This window comes from Chenopodium album, chromosome 9 (genome assembly GCF_948465745.1).
Source record: "Chenopodium album chromosome 9, dcCheAlbu1.1, whole genome shotgun sequence".
Classification (NCBI taxonomy): Eukaryota; Viridiplantae; Streptophyta; class Magnoliopsida; order Caryophyllales; family Amaranthaceae; genus Chenopodium; species Chenopodium album.
This window is the reverse complement of record NC_137842.1, coordinates 64,594,940-64,622,180: the sequence shown is the minus strand read 5'-3', so window position 1 is coordinate 64,622,180 and position 27,241 is coordinate 64,594,940. Positions and strand designations below refer to the sequence as shown.

At 35.1% G+C, this 27,241-nt stretch overlaps 2 long non-coding RNA genes across 5 annotated transcripts; one reads left to right on the top strand and one right to left on the bottom strand.

The window, feature by feature from the left end:
• The first annotated feature begins 8,791 nt into the window (after nt 1-8,791).
• Nucleotides 8,792-12,133, top strand: LOC145560159 (uncharacterized). 4 transcript variants are annotated; one of them, XR_014093104.1, is made up of 4 exons: nt 8,792-8,863; nt 9,010-9,401; nt 9,641-9,679; nt 10,400-12,133. It is a non-coding gene; the product is annotated as an uncharacterized LOC145560159 (long non-coding RNA). The 4 variants fall into 4 exon arrangements; XR_014093103.1 differs by having other exon boundaries at nt 9,010-9,679; nt 10,417-12,133; XR_014093101.1 differs by having other exon boundaries at nt 9,010-9,679.
• A 1,335-nt stretch (nt 12,134-13,468) lies between these two features.
• Nucleotides 13,469-16,497, bottom strand: LOC145560158 (uncharacterized). The gene is made up of 2 exons (XR_014093100.1): nt 16,040-16,497; nt 13,469-14,064 (listed from the first exon to the last, which is right to left on the bottom strand). It is a non-coding gene; the product is annotated as an uncharacterized LOC145560158 (long non-coding RNA).
• Nucleotides 16,498-27,241: the final 10,744 nt, after the last annotated feature.

Genomic DNA, 27,241 nt, shown 5'->3' with positions numbered 1-27,241 from the left:
ACCGACGGGATTCATAAATTTGACCGAAAAATTCCGCTGTGCAAATTTTTTTTTTTTTTGAGAGTTGATTCGAGCATGATTTTGCTCTTTTGGATATGAGTTTGGTTTTACTCTAAAAGACCAATAAAAGATTTGAGTGTGGTTTATTCTGAAAAACCAATAAAAGATTTGAGTGTCGTTTACTCTGAAAAACCAATATTTGATTAGAGCTCGGTTTTGCTCTGGAAAAACCAAAAATTGTTATATTTGCAGGTTCGAAAAGAATGACGTTCGAAAAGATGAACGTTCTCATCGTTGAAAAAGAAGAAACAAAAATTGAAGGCGACATCACAAGAGTGTGCATCTCGGCTTCAAACAAATTGATGAATTTCCAATCGTAACGTTCGTGTTACTGCCGTTACGATTGCGGGATGGTGTTAGATATATGTGTTATTGGAAAATATATGTGTGATATATTTTCCATAGATATTGGAATAATATATTTAGGTTTATTTTATGTTAAGATATGATTTAGTGAATATATCATTAGGATATATGGTATATCTTTTGGGAAGATTGTTTCCTATCTTATGAGCATAGGTTTTGTATAAATACTCAACCTATTGATAAATAATAATCAAGCAATACAAAATCTATTCATTCTCTCTTCTCCCTAATTTGTCATATACCCTATACTCGCGGCTCCCATTTATCCTTGAAATTTGGAATCTTTTACCAAAATAGCTACTTTAACCAAAATATTTACCAAAATGACTATTTTTAAAATGTAATTCCCCGATCATGCAGCTGTAGGGGCTGTTAAAATCATTCTCTTCTTCATCCTCGGCCTCAGGGTTTTCATCTCCCTGTTCGGCCGGCTAAGGTGCAGTTTCCCTAATCGCACCTAAATCGCTGGACAACTCTCTGTCCAGCTCATCTGCTTCGGCAGAGCTGCCTCCGACCGAGCCCTGCATCGGCTCGACCATCACGTACTGACTCTTCAGGCACTTAGGGGGCCTTTCCCTTTTGATCCTTACTGACCCCAAGACCGTGACTTTTAGATGGAGCGGGGCGGGGGCATTCACTAGGCTCGGCAATCACTATGCCGGTCCTAGGTCTTGCCGATCTAAGGGCCTAAGAAAAAGGGGGAGCAAAAGTACGTCCGGCGGCCATAGAAGGACCGGCGACCGTGTAAGACTGTGGCCGACTTTGAATAACAGCCGCAGTAGAAGACTGAGGCTGACTTTGGCCAAATTGAGCAGCCCTTGCTCGAGATGAATGAGGAGGAAATGAAGTGGGGAGCTCGTCCGTTCAAAGGACCGAGCCGGAAAAAAAGAGTACGGGCCGTATTTGGGCTCTGTCAAAAGAAGTGGTCACCTCGACCACCGAACAGACACTACCACTCTATGTGGCTGAGGTATTAATGGTGGTGTTTGTGTAGGTGTTTATGGTGGTGTTCTCCAGATCCGAGCTATTCGGATCATAAGGGACTAAAGGTTCTACCATGCTGTCGTCCGGATTACGTTCAGCATACTTCTTGTACATTTGCCTCGTACGCGCCATGTCTGCCTGTAAGGACAAAGAAGGATAGGTGGGGGTGAGATGGTACACACTAGAAATGGAACCACTCCACAAAGACGAAGACTCGTCCCTGTCCACTCTAGACTCTCCAGTCCCAAGCGAATGTACGCCATCATGAGGAGAAACGAACGAGTCTGAGTGCTGAGCCAGTGTGTTCGAAAAAGAAAATGAAAAAGAAAATAAATCAAGAAGGAAGAGGAGAGTATTCGGTTACCTTTGTACGAGTAGGAGGTTGAGAAACTTTGAAGCTCTTGAAAGAAGGAAGGCCGGAAAACTCTAAGTCTTGAACGGAAAACTAGAAAAGACGGAAGAGCTCTCGAAGATTCTGGGCGGAAGTAACTTTCTCTCTCTAGAAGCTTTGACTTCTCTCTAGATGGTGAAAATGCAAAGTAAAATTTGTGAAGTCCATTCCCGCCTAAAGAAGAAGAAACGGTTAAACATTCGAAATGAATTTAACCTAGAAGTCAAACGGTTTTTACCCGTTCCGCCTCTTTTGACGGAATCCGCACTGATAACTGAACATTTATGACGGAAGTCGAACATGCATCATAATTACCCGTTAAGTTCGAAAATTGTCTCGGAAATTGAACTATTTCCTTGAGAAATGGATAAAAGTTAGTTGGCAACCAAAGGCCATTCGGCCCACCTTGTCCGACCAATCAGGCTAAAATACCCTGAAGATGTTAGACGAATCAGCTAAGGCACCTAGCTCGAGTATTGAAGCCACCTGGCCAATCCAGTCCGATCGATAACCCGGCTGATGTTGATCAAAAGGAATCAGGACACTCGGACGAGGCGTCTAGCCCCAAAAAGCAAACGGACGATTCTGTCCGACTCTTGCCAACAATTTAACATGCTCCAAGTATGCCCATGATACTCGAAAGAAGTAAGATCAGAGGAGGCGGCCCGTTTGGGACGATCCACCGTACCCCCTCTGAGGGGCAAATGTTTAGGGTAAAAATACCCCAAGTACGTGGTCCAATCCCATGACGACATGTGGCCCAATCAAAGGGAGACACTCGTCGCCCTAGGAAGATGACACGTACAAGCAACAAAAGAGCACCTGAAATAAAGAGAATGACATAAGGGCAAAAGGCCTCAGCTCCTTACATAAGGAGGCACAAACTTCTAGGAATGTCATAAAAACGGCGCCCCCTTAGGACACGTGTCCTAACCTGATTGCGCAGCCAATCAGAGCCCAAAATCCTAGGTCACTTACCTTAAGGGGCACAAATTCCCACCCCTATAAATACCCCAATCATTGATGATGGAAGGGGTGGATTGTGACGTATATATCCTTACAAAGAGCACAAAAAGCTCCAACTTTTCTCTACTTTCTTTCTCTACATTTATTCCGTGTTTCCGGTTACTAACTTGATCGTCGGAGGCGGATCTCCGATCACCGAAAATTCGTGTTTTTGCAGGTGTCCGAGTCCCGTTGCCTGGGAGAGCGTGACCAGTATCTCGAGGGATTCCAAAAAACCCCAAAACACTTTCCACTTTGCCACAAGTTTTCAATTGATCCAATACTCTCTTTTTAATCTTTGATTAAAGCTAGGTACTTCCCATCATTCTATAATTTATAATTATATATATTGTAGTGTTTAATTTTTTTAATTGCATATTTGATTAAGTAAAAAACTATTTTTTTGCATATGTATTTGTAGGTTACGTAACTGTAGATGATGAATAATACCATTTTTATCATACCATTTTTTTTTTCGAGGAACCTATTATACCACTATATCAGTAGAGTAATAAAATTACTTACGTGTTGCAATAAAACTATACATAGAGTTTAAAAAATTTACTCATCGATAGCGGGCCGTTGTACCGATAACTGCATCCTTATCCTTATATTACATTCAAATAATATTACATTCAAATAAGCAAAAAAAAATCACCCTTAAAAACACCATGTACACTAAGGTCTGTTCACTTCATCTTAATTTCAGTTCAGCCTCAATCAGTTCAGTTCAGTTACTAATATCCTTCTCTCATAAAATATTCATTTTAGCTGTATTCAATTTAATTCAGTTTAGTTCAACTTCTATTAGTTCAGTTCAGTTCATTAAATATGAACTAGCGCTTACATTTATTAATTTATCATTTGCAAGATATCTTAATATATTGCATAATTGTTGTTAAAAAAAAATATACTACGTAATTCGTATGAGAAAAAAAAATAATATATGAGAAAAGCTAGGGACTTGAAAGCATACGGGACGTGGCGTGCTGCGCGCTGCTCTCCCTTAATTAATTTAGCAAAAGATATCAAAATGGATGCCATGTTTTAATAATTATAATAATAATTATATATGACAATGTGTTGGTGCATGCTAACTCTTCCACACTAACGGCTGTGATGTTTTAACATCTTCTGATCTATAAATTTCCGTCTAATTTACCCCTTCAATTTCATCCATCACAACCTCGTCATACAAACAACTCAAAAAAGAGCATACATGATGAATTCCAAGTCAGAAAAACTAGCTTTGTTTTTGTTGTTCCTTTCGGTTCTCCTAACTTCAACCCTAGCCACTGGATTCCCAAATGACAATCGCGAGTTTGAGAGGTGCCAACTGAATTGTGTGAGTGGTGCGAAACATACCTATATCGAGATTTATGAGTGTGAGAAGAAGTGTTACGAGGATTATTTTCATGAGAACCAAAGAGGTAAGCATTCTGTTGTGAATGATGATAGGGACGACTTCATTTAGTTACAAATTAAGATGCCGTAACGAATTGAAGAAGTGTATGAAAACTTGTTTTAATTAGTGATATTATGATATTAAAAATTGGATATTAATCATTTTGTCACTATGATGTATCAAATTATAGACCCCATATGATTATCTTAGTTCTTATATTTAGAGAATATTTTAGAAAATTCCCTTTAATTTTATTTAATAGTTAGAAGATTACAAATGGGGCGATCATTGTGAAACGAAAGGAGTATTATTTGTACGGCTATAAACTACCTCTTTAATTTTATTATTGTCGGATTTGTCCTACTACTTAAATAATGGAAGACTATTTAATAACTACAATAAAATTGTTGCTATTGTATTTAGTTTTAATCCTGATCCTATATTTTTAATAAACAATCTTGCTCATTCATCCAATTGACTTTAATTTTGACCGAGAAATGGAAAAAAAAATTGTCTTCTTGATTATGAATTATGATTAAAACAAACTGTTTTTCAGTTTCTAAAACCAAAAAACTGAAATTTTTTTACGAGTCAGTTTCGGGTTGTTTGGTAGGTTTTTGACACCTTAGTCATAGGCCCTAATTAAGATACTATAAAATTATAAATAGGAGGGGTTTTATGAGTAAATGGTACAACCATTCAAGCATTAACTCCACTAATCAATCGATAATAGCCACAATAATTAAGTTGAATTTAGGTTGAAGGAAATGGCGAGTGTCTCAGTCAAACTCCTTAAGCTGTTTTAGCAATCTTGTTCATGCTCATGATTACAGCATCACATTACTTTAATTAATCAGCTTGATTATTCTACTTAAGTGCACTATTTTGTTTATATATCTATTTGTTTGATTGAGGGCCTGTTCTGATTTATTGAACTGAGCTGAGCTGAACTGAACAGAGCTGAACTGAACTGAACTAAACTGAACTGAACTGAGAGAAGGAAATTAAAAGCTGAACTGAACTGATTGGAGCTGAACCAAACTGAATGGAGCTGAACTGAATTGAAATTAAGCTGAAGAGAACAGACCCTGAGTTGAATACTTGAATTCAACATGGTTTTATAATAATTCTAATCTATTTATTCGCGCAGCTGATCCGATGTTTGAAAGGACTAAGAAAACAACTCTTGGAGGAAACTACGATGTCGTAGTAGAGGAAGTGGTGATAGTGCAACCAAAAAACACAGAGACCAGTCGTAACTGGAACAAAAAGATGATTATACGACATCCTTATAAGCGTGAAGTCGCAGTAAAAAGTACTACTACCACGGAGAATGAGTGCGCACCACAATTTGGGTTTTGTGACCAAAACCACGAATGCTGCAATGGATATTATTGTTCGGTGTTACCAGGTGTTCCAGGTGGTCTCGGTCTATGCTTGCCGCAGTAAAAGGATCACATCTTTTTCTCCATGTTTACTTATTGTTATGTCATGTCTTGTTGCTTTGTAATTTCTTGTTCGTTTGCTTAATTTTCTGCGTCATGCTTGTTTAGTTGATCGGACTTTCCTTGAATAACAAGTAATATGTTGAAACAGTTTGATCTTTCCGAGGTTATTAGAATATTTTTTCTTTTTTTTGTTAGTTGATGCTTCCTCTCTATTTTTTTTTAAGAGAAAAAGGAAATCATATTATTTAATCAATCAACCACAAAATGTTCAAATGAGTCAAACTACCAGCTCTAAAATAAAACCTTACAAAAGCAAATAAAAACCAAGTACTGCTGAAGTCTAAACTGAATCCACTTCTAGTCTGATAAGCTAAGAGCATAAAAGGAACATAATCAGATGCAGCTTTCCAACATGTCGTTCTCATAAGCGTTCTTGGCACAAGGGGGAACAAAGTTGTGCTTAATGATCTCCTCTTCCATATCAATCGCCTGTTGTGCCAAATTATGAGAAACCTCGTTAGCCTCCCTTCTCACATAGCTAAACTCGAATTTGCAAGAGTTATTGAGCAATTCTCTAATGTCACTAAGAATAGCTGCTAGCTCGTGCATATCCTGCTTGTGTATGTTCTCCAAAGTCTTTTTGAGAGATTGCGCATCAGTATCCTCTGTGATTTTTCTGAGCTTCTTGTTAATAGCTAACTCCATTCCTCCCTTAATTGCTAGAAGCTCTGCTTCCTCTGGATTTCTAGCCCTGATTTTCCATGAGCCCCCTGTCATCCAGCCGGCATATAAGTCACGAATGACAGCCCCAGCCCCTGCCTTCTCTTCATTTCTCCAGGCCCCATCAACATTAAGTTTAGCCGAGCCACTTGTAGGTCTCTCCCAGTGAGTGTGTTGTTTGTGCTCTCCTGGTTTCTTCCCCTGGCCTTGTCCTGGAAAATATTAGAAACAGCCACCAAATCCACCATAAACCTATATACATAGTAATAGGATGGTCCATAGCCAGCTGAAAAACAACATGATTCCTGGCCTTCCACATATGCCATAAAGCTACAACATATATAGTTTTCCAGTTTTTACTAAGCTGCAAGTTATAACAAACCCAATCTGCCCAATCTGAGTTATAGATGGTTCGGTAACAAAAGTTTTTATCTAGTTTGTTTCTTTTGAGAATTCGAGACTACAACACCTTAGAGTTGATGTAATCCCTAAAAATATGAAGGTGAGTTTCATTGCCAAGCTCACAACGAGTACAAATGGGGTTAAAATCCGCAATTCTTTGCGCAAGGATGGATGTTGTTGGAAGAATTTGGTGACAAGAATTCCAAAGAAGCATCTTGTATTTGTAAGGGGAATTTATGCGCCAAATTTTAGCCTAATTGATAGAGATGAAAGAAGGATGTGTGGTGAAGTTTGAAGCCAATCTATAAGCACTTTTAATGGTGAACCTACCATCATTTTCTTTACCCCAATAGATTGTGTCTTTGAAAGTAGCTCTCGAAGGTAAAGGAATGCATTCAATGAGGGTGCAAATAAAGCCAGGAACTAAGAGTTTGACCTTTCTAAGATCCCATTTACCCTCCCTAATAATGTTGCTCACTCTCTAATGAGCAATATTATCCGGAATAGTACTATCAATCAAAAGATAGATAGGCTTTTCCTTAACCTAATGATGGTACCAAAGGCTAATATCATCCCCATTTCCCACTCTATAAGAGAGTCCTCTAAGAAGAAGATCCTTACCCTTTAAGATATCTTTCCAAATAGGAGAATCGGTTTTGTTAGGGATGCTATCAAGAAAGGAAGAATTTTTGAAATATCTAGCTTTAAGGACCCTCACCCAAAGTTTATTAGGATCGGTAATAATTCTCCATCCCAATTTAGCCATAAAAGAGGTATTCCAAAGTCCTAATTTCCGAATACCAAGCCCCCCCAAACTCAAAGGAAGACAAATTTTGCTCCAACTAGTCCTAGCAAGATAATGGGATCTAACAACCTTATTCCAAAGAAACCTTCTACAACTTTTCTCAAGCTCATCAAGAATAGCACAAGGAATAAGGGTAGTTTGCATTGCGTAAAGGGGATAAGAATTAAGAATTGATTTGATCAAGGTATTCCTACCTGCCATATTAAGGAACTTGTCTTGCCACCCCTTAATTATATCCTTAGTCTTGGTGAGGAGATCAACATAATCCGCCTTTCTAAGCCTATTAGGGATAATATTAATTCCTAAATACTTTCCAAAAGAAGGAGATCCCTTGATGTTGGAAGCATTAAGAATAGCAATCTTGAGAGAGAAGCTCATTTTGGGTGGGAAAATGACTTTGGACTTAGCTTGGCTTATGAAAAGCCCCGACTTCGACCATTAAAACGCTATATCTAGCATTTTTATGGTCGAATTTGACCTTAAAAACCATTAAAGTGTTATAAACAATCACCATTTTTGGCTCCAAATTTCATGACTTCTGAGTTGGTGAGAAGAGGGAAGAAGACGTGAGAATAGCCCAGAAGACGTGAATAAAAGAGGGAAGAGGAGAGAGAAACCGACGTGAATATGTAGAAGAGGGAAGAGGAGAAAGAAAGAGAAGAAGAGAGGATAGAGACGGAAAAGAGGCGGAGAGAGAGGAAAGAGAAATGAGAAATGAAAGGGGGACGAGAGAATCTGTTTTAATTAGGGTTTTTTTTAAAATTCATAAATTTGTCGGAAAGGCTTTAAATTTTGTCATAAATTTCCGACGGAATTTAATTTCGTCGGTAATTTTCGAGGGAATTAATTTCCGTCGGAAAATATAACATTTGCGACGGAATTTCCGTCGGAAATAAAGAATTTTCCGACGGATTAAAATTCCGTTTATGACAGATGTTCGAGGGAAATAAAATCTGTCGGAAATTTTTCACTTTCTAACGGATTTTCGTGTTCGTTGGCACCGTTCCGTCGGAATTTGACCATTTTCTAGTAGTGTTAAAAATCGGTGGCAAAAAAAATTAGACGGGATAAGTATACAAGAATTGCCACCGGTTCAAACCAAACCGTTGCCAAATTGGTGAAATGGCACCGGTTTGAACCCGCATGCAAATAACTTCATTTTCCTTTTTCTTCGATAAAAATAAACGGTTATAGAAATTTTCAATCAAAAATTGCTTCTTGTTCATGAAGAATGATTTGAAATTCAGCAAAAGAATAAGGCTCTATTGAGGTTAAAGGTATGTAAAATTTTGAACTAGGATTCATGTAATGAACTGGATTATCCCTTTTATTGAATAAAAACCCCAATTTGTTGTGAATTATATCACTCTCTTTTAATTTTTTGTTCTATCTACCCTATAATTTCATCCTCATCACATTCTAGATCTCAAACGTTCTCTCTCCTCAAAGATGAAGGTACACGCGCACTCCACTGTCGCAACCGCAACCACACTGTCGCAGCCGCAAGCACAGCACCGCCGGCGACAAATTGTCTCACCCCTTTCCTTCTCTCTCCCCTCTAGCCTGGTAATCTAGGGTTTTTGTAAGCTTTTACTTCTATACAATACAATTCTCACTTTCTTTCTCCTCTAGCTTGGTATTCTAGGGCTAGCTTGACAAAATTTGCGGTTAATTTCGGAAAAATCTTCCTAATTTGTAAAATTTAGGCTTGATTTTTTAGTGAGATCAAAGGAAATTTCTCAATGCTTCAACAAAATAGAGTTTAAGCTGCAAAAGACGGTCAGAAAAACAACGAGGAGACGATTTCTAGGCCTGGTTTGTTTTTCTTCTTCAATCGTTGTACTTCAAAACTATATTTAAAATTTTTGGAAGTTTTGAATTGTTTGGTTCATTTCTGTTTTAATCGCAATTTCTTTCTTTTTTTTTCCTCACTGCTATTATGTTGCTGCTTGTTAGCATATCAAGACTAACTAGTTGAAACATTGGTTATATAATATTAGTCAATTTCTGTTTTAATCGCAATTTCTGGCTTAATTAGTTTGTCTTCGATACAGAGGGAGGGGTGAGGGACTTGCAACCATGCATATACTCTGGTAAATTGATGTCCTTCTTCCTTCAATTTCTTTATTGTTTGGTGTGGTTTGCCGTGGTGGAGTCGATGAATGCGTTTGCCCACCTTTTTGTTTTAGTTGCGATTGATTTGCCCTTTCCATTTGTTTGCACTTTTCTGGTTTAATGGTGTTAAATATTATACTCCATGTTCAAGTATTGGGCCTGTGTTTAATGTTGTTCAAGTATTGCTAAACTACTTGTAAAAAAAAAAAAAGAATAAAGTTTGGGATACATGTGGATGCAGAATTTAACTTCTAACTCCTACGATTAAGGTCAAATAATTAATGATGATTCGAGTACAAATAATTATGACTACATGTATAGGCTTCAATTAAGAGCTGATTTATACAGACATCTTATTCAAGATATGGCTAGTTTAAACTAGGTGAGTTGAGTTTGGAATGATTTACATTTGACGCTATTCATTAAAATCATGATTTAATCTACAATTTTCCTTGCAGTTAGATTCTACCTAAATTTAGCTTGTATAATAGTTACATCTTATAAGTTATAATAAATGGTACTACATTCAGTATTACTAATTTGTACATATTCTTTTTGATAGAATAAAGTGTGTATCATATTTATTTGGGTGTAAGTTTAAAAATGATTTTTTGGGAACCCTATCAATTTTATACTTATGTTAGGTATCAATATTCCAATAATTTATTTTTTCACTTCTATTTCTTTACTTTTTTAAGGCTTCTAAATAAACTAGGCACTAAATGAAGCAAAGGATAAATTTGAAGTACACAAGAAGTAGCAGGAAGTCAAACCCCTTGACACGTACAATTGTGAGCTCTGATCGGTGCAAGCCTAAAAAGTGCTGTCAGGAGTGCAAAAAGAGTTGTCTTGTGGTTAAGACAGGTTTGCAGTTGTTTCTAGATAACTTGATTTATCATTCTGGTGCAATAGTGTTACTTTGGCCTTTTTTTTCCCTCTCTCTCAATATGTTATGACTTGTGTGACCTGCTCGAAAAAATCAGAGAGAATTGCTTTAATCTATGTTTGTTGTTGTATTTAGATTTTTGCGGTATATTTTTGGTGGTGATCAGTGGTTATTCTGATTGATATTTTTTGGATTAACTTAACAATGTTGATTGAGGGATTAATTTACTCACCATGTAATTTGACTCAACTATATATAATGGTATCTTGCCTCGTTCAAGTTTTCCCCTATATTTGCTACCTCAATCACACATAGGTGAGCTTAATTTTATAGAGTTTTGTTCAAGTTTTCCCCTATATTTGCTACCTCAACCACACGTGGTATTTTAGCATTTATGGTTTCAGTTACAGAGAGAAGCTATAGAGTCGTTCTGCTGTAAGATTGTGTTGTTTTTTCTAAGTCAGGGACAACCTGCTCATGAAACTATGTTCCTCTTCCTTTCCTTTTTCTAGACACAGTGTCCATTATCCAGCACATCATTAGCTGTGCATTCACTTTAATATACGATACAATAATTATAATTTGACAGCGTTATACAATAATTATAATTGTGGGAGTTCACTCAAGCAAAGGTCAACAGAGTTTTGAGCTAGTTTAGGCACTTAGATTCATCAAGGTAATTAAATAATTTTTGCAAAGAATGACTTTCCTAATTGTATGTCGATGTCTGATGTTACCTGAGTGGTCTCCCTATATTTCAAGCAACTTCTAGCTTGTGTATGTGATAGGTTGTGATATCAGCCACCTCCTATCTTGTGTATGTGATGGTTTGGTCTAGTTCAGGCACCTAAGAAATTGAAATTTGAGCTACTTCAGGTACCTTCTAGCTTGTGTATCTAATAGATTGTGCTAGTTCAGACACCTAAGAAACTGAAAATTGAGCTAGTTCAGGCACCAAGCATTTTCTACCCTATGTTTTTGTTGTATTTTATATGTGGGGTTGTTTTATTGCTCTCCCCTTAACTATAAAAGCAATTATATGTCTATGACAGTTTAGTCGATCAGTTACAATTTTATGTATGTGATACCTAGTTTAATCATAGCATAGTTTTAGTGAAATTACTGGTTTTGATTTCTGTATTGAATTTATTTGTGACTAGTTTTGTCTAATAAGTGACAGCTGTTTTTCTTGTGAGTTTTAATGCTTATTTTCTTTTATATCCCCTCATTTTGGTGCATTGACCATGTTGGAAGAGTTCACTTAATGACTGTTTGAAACAACCTTTTTAAATTTTGACTTTATTTTTATGTTTATATTTCTTTTCCATGCATAATTCTGTCGCAATATCAAGTGCTCAGGGTGAACTGCTGCTATCCCATACAAAACATTGTCGAGACAAAATCAACAAAATCGTCAAAATTGAAGGTTGCCCATTGTATCAATTAACTAACTAGCTCTTTTTTAGTTATAGAGTATTATTTATTGTGAATTTTGAGACAAATATTTGTAATTTACAAGTACATCAATTCAATATAATTTACAAGATGTCGCTTAAAGTTGGTCTTATACTGGTTAGATTTATAGTTATTGTATTTAAATAAAGTTTATTAACAATTAATGGTCTTTACGTTTAAAATAAATAAATAAATGTAGTGTACGGATGGTGGCAGTAGAGGAATTTGCCATTGCTATCATTTTTTTTTATCTATTTTATAATGAAAACACTATTCGTAATTGGCGTTAGGATATGCCTGTTACAAATAATACTCTATTTATAACCGGCATAACTTAACGCCAGTTACAAATAGTGTGCTTTCTAACTTGGAAAATAGCCTATTTGTAACCGGCGTTAGGTTAAGCCAGTTACGAATAGTATATTATTTGTAACTAACATTAGCCGGTTACGAATAATTTTCACTAGTTGTAACGGTGGCATTTGCAACTAACAATGTCAGTTACAAAAAGTCAATTTCGCCAGTTACAAATAGCATTTTTTTCTACTAGTAATGGTGGCATTCAAAAAAAAAAAAAAAAAAAACCCACCCCGCGCGGCCTACACTTCCATAAATGCTATTCGATTAGCTCTATTATACATCCGGGTGTAATTTTACATTATTCTTGCACATTCTCAACCCTTAGTGAGGGCGTAACTTGACAGTGATGGTAGTATAGTAGGGTCACACCGTCACAGGGTCCATTCATGCAATTATGATAAAATTGTGATGTTGAAATAAATAAATGATGAGAGTTGAAGAGTCAATAAAATGTGTTGTCAATGCTGCTAAATTGCTAATAGTATATTAGAATAGGTCCTAAGTTCTTGCTGCCAACGATTTTTACTTTTTAGTCAATATATTGAAAGCAAACAATTAGGAAATAAAAAAAAAAAAAAAATAGTATAATGTTTTTTTACAAAATAAAAATAAATTAAAAGTATTACACTAGCTTAGTAAAAGTGATTTACTCTCCCTTTTATAAAGTGTCATAATTTAACTCTTAGCTTGCACTATACAAAAACATACTTGGTCATCTTGTTAGAATCTTAAAAACTAGTGTGTGACCCAGGTTTTGCTATGGATGATACGTTGAATAATTTCATTTTTATATCAGATGCTTTAAGAATAATCTTGTTAACTTTTATATTTTGGGTAATTTAGAATATATATTAGTGTGTGGGTGAGAGAGAGAATTAATAAAAACATTGATTTATTTCTAGCTAAGATAGTAATACATGTTGTTTTCATTCAATGAGGTTTTCGATTCGAATCTCTTTGTATGCATTTTTAATTTAGAACATTGAATGATTATTATTATTATTATTTTAACTTTTATATAGTTATTACTTTGGATATGTATGCAATTCTGAGGGTTATAATGGAATTAGAAGCACACGCTCAAACGATGACTGTCATCATATTTTATAATTAAACTTCCCTTACATTACATAAACTAACTGACTAACACACTTACATTACATCCTTGATCAGATGATAACCATTATTTATGTTACATAAACAAGCATGCATGAAAACTTAAGTGACAACATTTGATTCATGAAGTAGTACGATGCAAGAAATTTAAGAAAGACGAGAACGAACTAAGCTCTATTGGCCGGCCAGCCGATCACTGGCTAAGGCGTTAGGCTATATTAGTAGTCCGAGCTTAAGCCACACACACGCCACCAAAAATACCTGCTGGTGGTATACATGCTATATCATTACAGCACCACGGTCCAAATATAAAGTGGCAGAATTCGCCTTTAGCCGCGCATGCCTGCTGAGAAACATCGAGAGTATTCATAGGTAGTGAACTTATCATTTTTGCTTTCAGGCTTTCGCGGCCAGTAATCTTATTCTTGTACATACTTGCCTGCTCTCTCCTCCTCGCCGCCACTTCTTCCAATGTCATTATTTTATATTCCGCCGGGTATGCCATTTCTTCGCCGGAAGTGGTTGCCGCCTCTCCAAGCACCGGAGCTGCACAATTTATATTAACAAATGTTTTAGTACAAAGTAATAGATTGAGAACAATTTATTATATTTTAGCATAGAACAGCTTATATATTGAAAAAAAATGAACAAAACAATAATATACGTTAGTTCAAACTACTACAAATAAAACATAGGATAGATTTTGTTAACTAACTTGTTGCAGCACACAGCATGAATATTATTGCAAACACAGCAAGAGCAACAAGGTTGAATGAAACCCTCTTCATTTTCCTGAATTCCGAAGCACTCTTTGTATATTTATATTTTATTGTAGTAAGTTATTGATCAACTATTGACTTGCTTATTTCTCCATATGTCATTTCTTCTTATGCACTATCCCTTATATAGTAGCTAAAAATCTAATACTTTCTCTGTTTTTTATTACTTGCAACATCTTATCCCGTTTGTTAGTTTGATGTAAAATAGGAAAAATGAAATCTAAAAATCCAACCTTTGGCCGGTCTGACAATAAAAATCCAACCTTCCATTAATCTAAAAAAAATCCAACCTTGCACCCCACCTTCTTTGACAGATCCATTTGACCTTTAACTTGTTAAACCGGTTAAAAGGTTTTTTTTTTTTTAATTTCCTTCTCACTCCTCTTCTTTCTCTCTCCTCTCTACACCACCACCACTTCTGCCACCACCTTAGCACCACGAAACCACCCAACACCACCACCACCACCACCAGCCTATCACCACCACCACCTATCACCACCACCTTAGCACCACGAAACCACCCAACACCACCATCTAGCACCACGAAACCACCCAACACCACCACCTAGTACCACGACACCACCCACCACTACAACCCCAAAACCTATGAGGCACCCAATCTCTCACCAACATCCCCTGTTTTTTCTCCATCATTCTTTCCTCAAACTTCTCAGGGCAGCCATTCGGGTTTAAACTCCCCATTGAAATCGAACCCGAATGGCGGCCAAATCACCCACAAGAACGGGATCTTACTCTCCTCCAAACCTTCCGCTAACTCCATCATATGAATCGGAGTCATTGTATTCTGTGACCCGAACCGGGGTCGGATTAAGGGTGGGGAGGGGTGGAAACGGGTCAGGGTTTGTCAAATTGTGGTCGGCGGGCGGTGGGGAGGTTCGGGGAGGGGTCGGGCTGGTTTGGGAGGGTCGAATATGGTGTTTGGTGTGGTGGTTAGGGTTTAGATCGTAGGGGGTTTTGGTGGTTGGGGAGGTTGCGGCAAGGGGTGGGGGGAGATTGCCGGAATCCGACGACCTCGATCACTACAAGAAAAAAGACCGTTTTCCAACGGACTTTTTTCCTTGGAAACAACCTGTTTTCGTCGGAAAGCGGGTTTCCGATGGAATTCCGTCGGCGTTGGTCCGTCGGAAAAGGCATCGTAGGAAAAATGACATTTTCCGTCGTAAATTCCGTCAGAAACACTTTTCCGATGGAATTTCCGACGGAATTTTCCGTCTGAAGACAATTTTCGGCACTGGGAAAATTCGTCGTAAATTTCCGACAGATTTTACATTCCGTCGTAAATTTCCGACAGGGATTCCGTCGGAAACAGTTTCAACCGAAATAAAAAAAAAAACGACGCACCACCACCGGCACGGCGTTTAACCACCTCCAACCCCTAACTTACCCACCAACAGACCTATATCCCCACCAGTCCCCACCGCCAAACCACCCCACCGCAACAAAAAAACAAACATAAAAAAAAATCCCTACCCAAAACCCAGATCTACCCACCACCACCTCCCTCCCTTCAGCACCAATTTAAACCCCACGTACCTAGATCTGCCGACCACGACACCGCAACCCAAAAAAAATCAAAAAAATCTGACCACACATCATCACCAACCCAACCCCCAAAATCGGAACTCCAACCACCACCACCACCACCATATATTTCAAAAAAAAAAACCCCAAAACAAAATTAACAAAATAAAATCAAAATTAAGAAAAAAATAGATAAATACCTTAATTTGACCAAAAATAACCTCGAAATTGGGTTTATAAGCCAAATTCGACCATGAAAACTCTAGATCTAAAGTTTTCATGGTCGAATTTGACCCAAAACCTTCGTTGTTGATGTCATTGTTGGTGCCGTTTTAGTTGATATCGATGTTGTTGGTGTTGTTGCGGCGGAACGGTGGTAGTAAGGTGGGTGAAAGAGATGAGAGAAGATGAACGAAAATTAATAAGGGGGACAGAAGGAGATCGAAAAGGAGACAAAAGGAGAAAGAAAAAGAAGGAGAAGAGGGGCAGAAGGAGAAGGGGGACGGTGGTAGAAAGAGGAGAGAGAAGAGGAATGAGAAGGTGAAAGGAAAGAGGAGAGAGAAGAGGACCGAGAGAATGAAAGAAGAGATAGAAGGAGAAGGGGGAAAGAGAGATTAGGGGCGGAAAAGTGAAGTGGGGGATTTAGGGTTTTTAGTTTTTAAGGAGGTTGTTTGTTTTGTTATTTTAAAATATGTTGCGATGGAAATTTCCGTCGAAAATTTCCGACGGATTTGTATTCCGTCGGAAAATGTAATTTTCGACCGAATATTCCGTCGGAAAGCCCATATATTCCTACGGATTTTTATTCCGACGGAATAAAAATCCGTCGGAATTTCTGAGTTTTCCGACGGAATTACATATCCGTCGGAACCAGTCCGTCGGAGATAGGCCTATTTTTAGTAGTGGATGGTAGGGCTGGTTGGGGTGGGGGGAAGTTGCCGGGGAGTGGGGGAGGTGGCTGGGGTGGTGCGGGGGCTGGTGGTGTTTTTCTTTTTTTTTTTTCTATTTTATTTTTTTTAATTTTTTTTTGTTTTTTAATGATTAAAAAAATAATTGACCAATTAACGACTGACACGTGGCACATAACTTACAAAAAACGATCATCAACAGGTAATAGATCTGTCAAAAAAGGTGGGGTGCAAAGGTTGGATTTTTTTTAGATTAATAAAAGGTTGGATTTTTATTGTCAGACCGGCCAAAGGTTGGATTTTTAGATTCCATTTTTCCTATTTTAATGGGTTTTAAATACTCATTATTACTTTCTCTCTCATCTTTCTTCTACTTTTTGCCAACTTTTATTACTTTCTCTCTCCTCTTTCCTCTACTTTCTTCACCCCACATGCACAACATTGTTTTTTTTTCAATAAAATTGTACTTTCAATCATTAAAATATTCCAATATACCTCTACTTTAAACAATTTCTCAATAACCGTGCATAATTCTAAACGTAAAAAAATTAGGGAACGGAGGGAGTAAGATTTATTAATAATAATAGTCAATTGAAATTAAATGACTTATGTAACACTTTTTTTAAAACTTGAATTTATTATTGTCTACCCTTTACATTTTTACTCTGTAAAGTATTTATTATAATAATTTTAAGTTTTTTTTATATAATTAAAAAAAAAAGCATTTTAGAGGGAAAATTTTGTACAAAATAATGCCAAGTGTCCCCTTTGGTGATTACTTTAGTATATAGTATAGATAGGAATTGAATTGTGGGTCTTGTGTGTCACTTCCCAATCCTCAATACCCAAAAAAAAATGGCAAATGATATGAAAATGATTGTAGGTCTTGGGTGCCACCTCCTAATCCATGTCCTCTAACCACCTAAATTTAAATTAATTGACATCTAAAGCATATGAATGACAATTCCCTTGTCTTCGTACCCGACTGGTGGATTTAAAATTGCTGGTATGCTTCGATCATCCAATTCACCTTTGAAGCCTTGCCCGGCAATCGGTATCGATCTATCGATTGTTGAAGACTTGAAGCTAGGGCTTCAACCTAATTCCAAAACACACGTACAACAATATAATCGACAACACATTCACTGTACATTTCTTATATTTCTTTTCGGGTGTCTTCATAAATATTTCTATTTTCCTTTATGGTGTATCTTCAAATAAATTGTTTTTGTTATTGCATGCATGTTACTCCTTACTAACTGTCTTTCATACATCAATCAATAGCTATAGTCAAAGTTCGTATGTGTGTGAATAGTGAGAAAAGTTAAACTGTATCAATTATTATGACATGAAAATCCTATAAGTTTAGAAAATCATAAAAATATAAACACTAATTACACCAATTTACGCGTATTTTTTTTTTGTCATGAATAAAAGTGTATTTAATGCTTATATGTATCCCTTAGGGTTATGGCTACATATAGCAGTACTCATATTATAAATGCGAAGTGAGTACATTAAGGCCCCGTTTGGTTTAATGTAAAACATTTTCAATGGAAAATTAGTTTTCATGAAAAATATATTTTCAAGGAAAAACACAATTGCAAATTAGTTTTCCTTTGTTTGGTTGCATACAAGAAAAGTCCAAGAAAAATAAAAAATAAGAGTGGAAATGTAAGGATGAATGAGAGGGAAGTAAAAAAAGAGGTAAGGAGGAGAGAGGAAAATGTGGCTTCCCTTGTTTTTGGAAGGAAAATGTTTTCCATCATTAAGGATGGAATTTTCCACCCTTGAAAAATTGTTTTCCACTCCTTAACAAACCAAACAAAGAAAAATGGGAAAAAATGAAAAATTTATTTTCCATGAAAACCTTTTACATCAAACCAAATAGGGCCTAAGATACTCGGCTGAAATTCCGAAATCACCGCTAGCTTGAATGCTTCAAATGTTTACACTGAAAATGTTGCTGACCGGATATATACCCCCTAGGCCACCAAATTTCCAACCCAAAGTCCACAACCCCGCGCTCCCAAGTCCCAAGTCCCAAACTGATGCGCCTCATAAATACAATAAGTATTTTATTTGTTTTTTCATATATCTTGGTTCAAATATTTAACACAAAGCGAGTATAATCCTCTTTAAATATGTGTAAATAAATCAGTATACGACTATATTATAGCGCAAACGTCTATGTTGCTAGTTAATGTCCCTGCAAGCAAGATTCGCATAGATAGATTGATTATATGAACATAAACTTCAAACTAAATGATCATTCTCCAAGAAAATCTCAACGTGTACGGTTGATCAATCGTTGACGAACCGCCTTGACCGCGGGACTACTACCAAGTACCAACTCTGATCTTGCCACAACCTCCATTAATGCATTTATCCATGAAACTTGAGTAATCACGTTTTTTTTCCTTTTTTAATTGCACGTTATTAGTAGAATTCTCTTTGAAACCCCTTTAATAAAATAAAGATTTTTTTTTTAATAACTTACGTGGCTTAAAGGGAATAAACCTGGTGTTACAATACATGCACATAACTGCCAAAAAAAATTTTAAAAATAATACACCTAATTTTTACAGTATTTAATCTGATTGTCATGGCCTGGGTAGGTTAATTAAGAATCAAGCGCTGCACAAAATTTTATTGCAAGGAGGTGCAGTGCATTGGCAATTATTAGTAACGGACAGAACAATTCAAGGAGAGAAGATATGAGTGTTATTTTTATTATTATTATCATTTTTATTATTCAATTGCTTGATTAATTTAAGATAAATTTATTATTATCCGTTTCATAATGTTAGTCTCATATAAAATCAATCACATAAAATAAAAATAAAAAAAATTTAAATCTAACATTAAAGTACAAAATAATTCATAATTAGTTACCTTATTTAAGTTTTTTAATTTATTTTTTTGGAAAAATATAAATCATAATTGTATAATTCAAGGTATAGATTTCCTTATTTAGAATCATGCCATCAATGCACAACCAATGAACCAATTAATCCCAAAATAAATAAATTTTTTTTAAGGAAAATTAATTAAGTTAAAAATTAAACATATTTCATATGAGTATATCTTTTTGAAACACCCAAAATAGTTTATAGGACTAACATTATAAAACGGAGGAGTATTAAGTACTGTAACTCTTAATTCGTAGAATAGTATAAGAAATTTTCAATTAATATACATACATTTCATTTTTTTATTGACAATTATACATATTTTATACTTCCCCCATTCTGTTACTATTGCAACAAGGAAGAAATTACGCATCCAAAACACATTTTATATGCTAAATATCTATAATTGTGTAAGAGTAAAAATTATAAAAAGTTGATATTGTGAAAGTATTAAATGAGACAAATCCAACAAGATTCCATTTGACTATATTTTGCTTAATGTATAACTCATATTATATGGTCAAACAAGAGTGATGGATAGTGCAAAAAGTCTATTGTTGCAATATTAATAGAACGGAGCAAGTATAATTAATCACTCTTGCATGCATGCATGCATGGTACCTTTTTTTTTTTTTTTTAAGGAATGCATATTGCATGCATGGTACATTACATATGTCAAACGACAAGATTTACTCCCTATATTCATGATAATTGACACTTTTTTTCACTATTCATATATTTTCTCTGCTTTTTTAGTTGATAACATTTGACTTTTACAATTTGACTAGCTTTTGTGATTTATAGTTATGATAAAATCCTATCAGGTGGGATCTTGTTTAAATCGTCTAAATGTATATTTTATTAATATCCACTTTATATAATTTTACAATGTTACAAACAAGAGATATGAAATATGTTTTTAAATAGATACTAGTTTTATGCCCCGTGCGATGCCCGGGTTGTTTATGGACTTTTAAGATAAAATTATTTTATATTCAATTTTGATTGAAAATAGAATTCTAAATTAACTTTTTTTGTTACAAAGTCTATCTATATTTATCCAACATGGTACAACACTTGGCGAAAAGTTAAAACGCTAAATAATGTTGTCTTGTGGCCTAATTATAAGTTTATTATTTGGTATTTTATCGAAAATAAAACTCTAAACAACAATCTTATTCTAAAATTCTATCCTAATTTGATTGAAAATGGAATTTTTAACTAACGTTTTTATCTTATAAAGTCTATCTAAGTCTATTCAAGGTGGCGCGACACTTTGACAATTTTTATCTTATAAAGTTTATTTAATCTATCCAACGTGGCGCGACACTAGGCGAAAAGTTAGAACGCCAAGTGTCGTTGCCTCGTGACCTAGCTAAAAGTTTAGTTTTATATATTGGAAAATTTGCGAGGAAGGTCCTTTTAAGTGGTCGACCTTGTGAGAAAGGCCCTTTTATAAAAAAAAAAAAAAGGTGGCATAAAAGGTCCTTATATCATGTTTGGGTTGTGAGGAGGGTCCTTTGACCATTTTTCGGCGTTGACTTTTTTATTTTCCAGCCAAAAAAAACCACGTGTAAAGCACGTGACTTATTAAGTTCCCTTTTTTCCCTATTTTCTCTCATTGTGGGGAGGATTAGCCTTGAATTACTTTGAATAGCCTTCAATTTTAAATTTACGGGATTACAATTGAAGTTTTGGTGTTAATTGTTTTCACAAATTAGGGTTTAATAGGGGAAAAAGGGGAAAATGAGGGAAAAGAGGAGGGAGAAAAAAGAGAACTTAGATGTGACTTTTTTTGACCGGAAAATAAAAAAGTCAACGCCGAAAAATGGTCAAAGGATCCTCCTCACAACCCAAACATGATATAAGGACTTTTTGTTCCATCTTTTTTATAAAAGGATCTTTCTTATAAGGTCGACCACTTAAAAGGACCTTCCTCACAAATTTTCCTTATATATTAGTTATATGATTACGGAGTATAAGTTTCATAAAATCTACCTTTTCATATTATTTAATTATATATAACGAAGGTTAAACTAGTGTATTGACATCATGTGTGTCAAATTTGAGTGAGTCAATTATTATGTAACAGAGAAAATACATAATTTACTACATGTTATCAGTTACAAATATTTTTTTATTATTAACTTTTATGCTTATATAAATAGAATGGGCTTTACAGCCATTCAAGCATTAACAACTAATCAAATAATCAATCAATAATAGCCAAAGTAATAAAGTGAATATAGCTAGGCTGAAGGAAATGGAGAGAGTCTCACTCGAAGTCGTTGATTTTGCTGTTTTAGCAATCTGCTTGTTCATGCTCATGAGTACTACAACAGGTTACGACTTTAATTAATGAGCTTGATTATTCTATTTTAGTGTACTGTTTTGTTAATATATCTGTTTGTTTGATTGAGTTGTTGAACTAAACGGTTTTTTTCAATAACTATTCTATTTATGCGCGCAGCTGATCCGATGTTTGAAAGAGTTAAGAAAACAACTCCTGGAGAAATGCCAGGAAACTTTGATGTTGTAGTAGAGAAAGTGGTGATAGTGCAACCAAAACATATAGAGATGAGTAACTGGAACAAAAAGATGATTATACGACATCCTTATAGTCGTGAAGTCGCGGTAACTACTAATACAGAGAACGATGAGTGCGCACCACAATTCGGGTTTTGTGACATAGATCACGTATGCTGCAAAGGATTTAGGTGTAGTTTGATACCAGGTGCTCCAGGTGGTCTTGGTCTATGTGTGCCGCAATAGAAGGATCGCATCTTTGTCACCTTAGTCTTTACTTGCTAGTCCTGTACTGTCTGGTTGCTTTGTAATGTCTTAGCTTGCTTGATTTTATGTGTGTTTAGTTGATCGTCCTTTCCTTCAATAAAACTTCATATTTGAAGCAATATACATTTTACCTTGTCTAATGCAACTGTGTGCTCATGGGCAGAAGCTTCTTCCTTCATCCCATATTAACTGACAAGTTTGACTTTCACTATTCACATGTTAACTATATATGTTAAACACGGGTCTGGACCGCACCCGTCACGGGAGAGTGCAAGCCCAGGCCACCACTTTACAAAATCAAGGAGGTTCCACCTCAAAACCATAGGGCAATGAGCCCCTTAAGCTTATATAGTGGTGGTAACTCTTGAATTCTTTCAATGTGAGATTACATTACCACTACACTTTCCTTTAGTCTTTTTAGTGTAGGTGGGACAAGAGAATGCTCACATGTGGGTTGTTCATAGGCTTAACAATATAGGACTATAATTTTTAACAAAATAAAATCATGTTCTTAGATAGGTATTGATATAAAGTTTCATAATACTATACTTTTTTTTAAAAAAACCATAATACTATACTTTTTTTAGTATAATTGAGTAATATTTTATTATATAAAAATAAGGTCAAACTAACTAATGGATTGACATGTGTACAAAGTTTAATTGTATTAGTTATTATAGATAAAGAGAGTATATAAGGTGATAAATAATAAAATAAGTGATTTTTTTTTTTTTGTGGTAGCGTGCAAAGCTGGTGAAATAGGAAATTTTGCCCAGAATAATCCGAAGTTTGCCTCATTCGCCCAAAATAATCCTAACTTTCGTTTTTTAATCTGAATTTTAATATGGATTCACTTTAGATAGCTCCAGCCGGTCATCTGATATGTTATAACAAATTACTTGACACGTGTCGGCACATGATAAGTAAAAAAAAAATAAATAAAAATTAAATAGAAAAACTTATTACAAAAAAATTAAAAAAAGAAAACTTTGCCAAGAATAAGCCAGCCTTCAGGTGGCCTACTCAAAATAAGTCAAGCTTTTAATTAATTCAGGTGGGCAAGGAACAGAGTGGTAGAACACTGAGTATTTAAGACTTTTTTATGAGGTGTCAACTTGTGGTGGGACGTCTACTATATTTGCATTCAGTGGTACCAACTATAAGTAGAAATAGTATCACTAAATAGACAATGGTATTGTATAAGCTTTTAGTGGTACATTTAAAAGTGGTCTCACTTATCTATTTCTCTTCTTCTTTTTCTCTCTTCCATGTACTTTTTAATATTTTTATATTTGTCATGCATTTGCAAATGCATAAGAGCACTCTCATTCATGGGCAAAAAATTGTCCATGGGGAGAATTTAATGGTAAAAATGCTAAAAATGTTATCCCACTCATGAGCAAAAAAAAAAAAAATGCTCATGAGGAGATTATTAAATGCCCATAGGAATGGCAAAAATAAATTGCTACAGTACCTGTGGGCCCTACCTCTTTATCAAAAAATTAGATAGTGTTTGTGAGAGAAAATATAGGAGAGATGGCGGTGTGATTATTTTTTTTTAGCCCATGAGTGTGGGAAGAGTTCTTAATAAAAAGCCTATAAGAAAAAATGGAAAAGAGGAGTGAGAAAGTGAGTAGAGAGAAAGTGGCATTTTTATTTTTAGCCCATGATTGAGAGTGGTCTAACAAAACTCCATTAGTACTTCCTCCGTCTGCTATGTCATTTTTCTAAAAAAAAGGTACCATAACATGATGATGTGTCATGTTATGATTGGTCAATTTTTTTTATTTATTTTTAAAAGCCTAAATGTACTATATACATGTATGTATAATTGTAAATACATATATTTTTTTAAAGAATACGTTATTATAGTTTTAAATCTTTTTTTATCTTTTTAAAATCATTTTCAAAAATTAAATTATAATTAAAATTTAGAAAATAAAAAATTCATCACTGTTCTTCATTCATGATCTTAATTAATCACCCCCAAAAAATCTTGTATAATCTATGTGGAACTCCAACCAAAATTCCGAATAGATCATACAAGATTCCGACCAAAATTACGTCCAAATAAAGATGGGATTTCTGGGGTTTTGAATCTGCTTTCATGATTCGTATACAAAATTCGTTTTAGGGTTCAATTGATGATTTTGATTTATGTAAAAATCAAGTTGTTTGATAGTTTTGAGGATGAAAATAGTCGGAGCGTGTATTAGGCTGCTATTTAAGCAAAAGCATGAGAGTGCAAGGAAAGATGTTGAACGAGCTTTTGGAGTACTTCAATCTCGTTTTGCAATAGTTGGACTTGCACGACGTTGGCATAAACGCAAACTACATGATATAATGGGCGCATGTGTTATTTTGCATAACATGATTGTTGAAGATGAAAGACACACATATGCTAGAAATCTTCCTCGAGACGATTTTACACCAACAATTGTCGGTGATGTTATGTTCTTCTAGAAAACCCTTTAGATTTTCAAGCATTTCTTGTAAGAGATGCGACTAACCATTACAGATAGACAAATGCATCATCAATTTAAGGCTGGTCTAGTGGAACATATAGATATAGAGTTGTTTTGGAGGCCATTGAGCATAGTTTATTATTATGTTCAATTTCTTTGTTTTCTTATCATGGAAGGTCTTGTATATCTTGTTTACGCTATTGTTAGAATGTTGTTGTAGTTTTGCCTTTAAGAAAAAATATGTCATGCGTTGTTAATTGTACAAAATTATTATTTTGATATTAGCAAAGTAATTTTTATGATACCCTACTTATATGAATTATATTAGAATAGTTAAATTTTTATTCTTATTTCTTATTTTGCACACACAAGTTAACATGTGAAATGTTATTGTACTGAAGCAATTGGAATAGTACGTACTAGTGAGCACAATATTAGCTAACCCACGAGATAGAAAGGCAAAAAAAAAAAATGCTCGTGGAGTAGTAGGAATAATTGGAATATTATATTTTTTTTTTCTGAGAAAAGATTGGAATATTATTTCCATATAAAAGAAAGACTAAAATTAGCTAATATGTATTGTTATTCCCAATTGCATTCATTAGACCAAATCCAAATGATTACATACCCAGAAAAAATGCGTAAAAAAAAAAAATAATCAGCTAGTCTATATAAAATAAATTAATAAATAAATAATACTTGTAGGAATCAAAAAAAAAAAAAAAAAAAAAAAAAGAACAAATAAATTTTTTTATTGAAAATTAGCTTAACCTTTTTTTTTTTACGCAAAAGGGAAATATAACTATATTACATCAAAGTGGAATTGAATAAACCACCTAGAACAAAAGAAGGATAGGTGAGAGCAATATTATGCATCCCCAAGCTATCCCGAAGTTTAGTAATATTACACATAAAAGCAATAAAGACAGAAGCATAAACAATCCGATAGTTAACTAGAGAATTCATGGGTAACACAAAGGCAACAAAAAGTGTTACAGACTTAGGGCCTGTTCTCTTAAGTTGAAATTCAGTTCATTTCAGTTCAGCTCCTAATTTTCTTCTCTTATAAAATATTCATTTCAGTTCAGTTCAGCTCAGCTCAGTTCAGTTCAGTTCAGCTGAGTTCAGTCAATGAGAAGAGGCCCTTACAGGAGTCACAACTTGATGCAGATTAAGTAGCAATGGTGAAGTCTGGGATCTCTGTTGCATAGTTCTCAAAGATGACTGCAGGAGGGTAGTAGTAGGTTTCCTTCTCACCCTTCTTGATCGTTGTTCTTCCAAATGCAGAAAGCTTGTCTGCAATATGATTAACAGTTCTACTAGCATGGAAAATAATCACAGTCCAATTCATTTCCAAAAGGGAAGCAACATCTCTTATAATATTTCCTAGATCATGATCCTTAAAAGAGTCGGGATCTTTCAACATCTCGCTAAGAGCATTAGCATCACTTTCTAGCTCTAAGTACTTTATCTCCCTTTTCCAAGCTGTAAGAAGACCCTCCCTAATAGCTAATGATTCAGCAATAACTGCACTCATAGCATTGAAATTGATGGCATAACCTTCTTGCCAACCATTGTGAGATAAATTAGCTAGAAGGTAGACTAACTTTGCAATCCTAGGTGGCATGACAAGCTAACTTGACAATAGTTTGCCATTTAAGTTAGGGCTGAGCAAAACTACCCGAAAACCCGAAAACCCGTTCCGTTACCGTTCCGAAAATTAGGGTACCTGATCCGATAACCATAACGGTTCGGGTACCCGTTCCGATAATTTGTTATCGGGTATGGTTTTTGGGTATCATTTAAAAATTAACGGGTACCCGTTCCGTTCCGATAAGCAATTATTTTGTTTTTTTTTCCTACTTAAATCTATCTTTTCAATATTTAAACTCTTACATTACTTCATTGTCACTATAAATATCAATAATTAGTAATGTTATTAATAATTTGGTGAAGATCATGTGGTATTGTTGTTAATTAGTGTTAAAAAATATCATAATAACTAATTTTTTAAGTTTAATTATCACTATTGGATACTTTATAGGTTATAGGGCACCCGATAACCGTTCTGAAAATTCGGGTACCCGAAGTCCGGGTACCCGAACTTATCGGTTCGGGTTATGGATATCACGTTTAGTGATATTGGTTATCGGGTACCCGAACCTTTAATACTAACGGTTCAGTAACGGTTCGGGTACCCGTCCCATGCTCACCCCTAATTTAAGTTTCTCTAAAATAAGAGCATAGCATCGAAAACCAGATTTTTTTCTAAAATAAATAAAAAAATGTTTTAAAAAAAAAAAAAAAAAAAAAAAACCAATACG